The sequence below is a fragment of the Sitophilus oryzae genome, unplaced genomic scaffold (assembly GCF_002938485.1).
Source record: "Sitophilus oryzae breed Bouriz unplaced genomic scaffold, Soryzae_2.0 scaffold_494_pilon_pilon, whole genome shotgun sequence".
In the NCBI taxonomy this organism is placed as follows: Eukaryota; Metazoa; Arthropoda; class Insecta; order Coleoptera; family Curculionidae; genus Sitophilus; species Sitophilus oryzae.
The window spans coordinates 331856-334738 of record NW_022147078.1 but is presented as its reverse complement, the minus strand read 5'-3'; the positions used below and the strand labels follow the sequence as shown (position 1 = coordinate 334738).

The following is a 2883-nucleotide window of genomic DNA, read 5'->3' as shown; positions in this document are numbered from 1 at the left end:
CATTTATTCACAACGTAAAATAAAAAAAAATATTGAGTCTACCCCACTTCTAAAAAAATAAATAATGTACTACTTTTTATATTACATAAAATGCAATAAACCATACAGATAGATATATATTACGTCAAGGCAACAAAATATCCTGTTGGTATCTTCTGGATAATCTGGATATTTATGAGCTTGGCCACTCCCAGTAATACAGAGAATTTAAAACGCCCGCGCAAAAAATTTCCCACAATCCATCTCGATAGTTGTTTGTTTTTACATCGTGTATTATTCAGTTCTTTGATTTAGTGAAATTCGAGGTGAATTCGGTCGTTTGTCGATATTGAATGGGCTTAAAATGACTGAAACTAATAAAACTGGTTAAGTTTGACTTAGTTTTTTCTTATACTCATAGTTCTAGCATTGTTCTAGCAGAAATTCTATCCTAACCTTAACTAATATCGAAAAACGACGAACGACTCAGGGTCTCACAATGAAAAATTTGTGACAAAATTATAGATGAAAATTTGTTGAAAAGCGCTTGTTCTCTATCCCTAAACCCATTTTCGTGTTTGATCTATTCAAACAGAAATCCTATTTTTGTGTTTAAATTGTGACTTTCTGGAATGTGTGGTGTTAGAAATTATACCTGTATCCTGTGTGCTAACTTTGATGTAAACTGTTGCTGTTAGACTCCATAAAGGGTAGTATAATCTGGTATAATACCATACGATCGAAAAAAAACGGCGTCAGAGGTGGCTCGAAAATTGGAAATGAAGATTGCTGTTATTTTGTATGTAAAATTATATGGGGAATGTCATCGATGGTAATTTTCAAGCCAACTGAACGCCGTTTTTTTTTCGATGGTACAGTATAAATTGAAAGCTCTTAACTCATACAAATAAACTTCTAAATTTTGACGCAAAATTCATTGACATAATATGTAGGTATATTTTAAAGCTGTTAATAAAAATATCCAATGAATAACGTCAAAATGTGGCTAAATAAAACTAAATCCCGAACGTTTTTACTATAAACTAAGGATAAAGTAAGTATTGTCAAATAACAGTCCTCATATAATGTCCTAAAAATATTCTATAATGTCCAACATCCATCCTTGTATTATCCTAGAAATATCCCAAATAATCGTAAAAGGCTTGCCTAGGGATGTCTTGAAGATGACTTTTTTGTCCCATCTGGATATCCCATAAATATCCTCCTCTGGTTTTTGGATATCCCCAAGATATTTATAATATCCTTGGTGGATATCCTCAAGATATCTATAGAATTGTGTTGTGTTATATGGGTATGAACCGTTATAGCTAGACAGTTGAAATTTTCACAGATAATGTATCTATGCTGCCGCTAGAAGAACAAATACTAAAAGCAGAATTAAATAAATGTTTCTAAATAAAAAAGTACTTTCACTAAACATTTTCTTTTAAGTAAGAATTTTACATAGAATCTTTCAAGTCCTCGGTGGCCGCGTAGTTAAAGCGTTAGGACTTTACGCTGCTATGACGTTGGTGCAGTATTAAGGCAGGTTCGAATCCTAGTCAAGGCGACTTTTTTTTAATTGTTTTTTTTAATTTTTACATATTTTTACATATTTATTTTTACTTTTTACATATTTATTATTGATTAATACAATTTTTAGTAATGTGTTTCTTCAATTTTTTTTAAATTACTTATACGCGCATTCAAAATTTCAGCTAAATCGGAAAAAAAGTTTATAATAACATATTGTCTAATGTTGTATAGATAATGAATGGTACAATTTTTTCAACAAATAACAGACCGTTTATTGACCTATAAGCAAAACCAAACCAAACCAAACCTAGCCAAATATTTTCCTACCTCGTATATCAAGTTAAATTTATTGGATCAATTTATACTGTTTAATTCATAAAATACTTTACATATACAAGTACATAATATAACCATTTTTTTTTAATTTGAATATAATTTAAATAGATTAATTAAGTTAGCAAAAGTATACACACACGTTCAACTACAACCTGTATTTGAAATAAATTTAATTTCCAGTAATTTATAGTGCTATTAGACTGCATTTTTCGATCCTATTATTAGGTATAAACTTTTTTAATCTCTTAATGCAATCTATAATGGTTATTATAAATAAATACGGGTACAGATACATTGTCATTAAGGTTTTATAATTCATGCCGCCAATTTAATTGGGTTCGGAATATTATATTTTAAATTAATTTTTATATTACGTTTCGTAACCAGCAAGAGATATAGTTTATTAATTTTTATCTTATTGATACAAGAATGCCCTAGAATCGAGGAATGTCCTAGAATTAAAATATTATTTATTGTACAACTCGGTATGCTTTCTTAAATAATAAAGTCATTAATAATTTCAAATTACTATTCTTAAAATACACCAAAACATTTAAAAACCTCGGATAAATGATTTGTTAACTATTTTATAGCATCATTCCCAGATAATAAGACGGTTTAATCATCATAATTTTGTGTAAATAAATAAATAAATAAATAAATAAATAAATGCCTTTATTGTCAAAAAAATTTTCAATTTGTAGACAAAGGTAAACTAACAAACAAAGTAAAAAAAAACAAGGTACACAAACAAACAAACAAAAGATAATACAAAACATTATACAAATAATATTGTCAGTCTTATTGTTAAAATAAACATATATAAATGTTTACAATGTCAAAGAACAAAAAAAAAATAAAATAATATTTAAAAATATTTAGCCAGTTTATAGCAAAATATCAATGACCTTAAATAAATTAATTTCGATGTCATTAGTAAATATAGCAATAGCAAACATTAGACCAGTGTTTTCAAGATCAAATTCGATTTTCAATTCAAATATAATTCATTTACGGCGTAGAAAGCCTTGT

The 2883-nt window shown here is 27.8% G+C and overlaps 1 long non-coding RNA gene across 1 annotated transcript; it reads right to left on the bottom strand.

Annotated features, from left to right (window-relative positions):
- Positions 1 to 228: 228 nt before the first annotated feature.
- LOC115886720 lies at positions 229 to 1594 on the bottom strand. The gene is made up of 3 exons (XR_004050936.1): positions 1582 to 1594; positions 893 to 894; positions 229 to 533 (listed from the first exon to the last, which is right to left on the bottom strand). It is a non-coding gene; the product is annotated as an uncharacterized LOC115886720 (long non-coding RNA).
- Positions 1595 to 2883: the final 1289 nt, after the last annotated feature.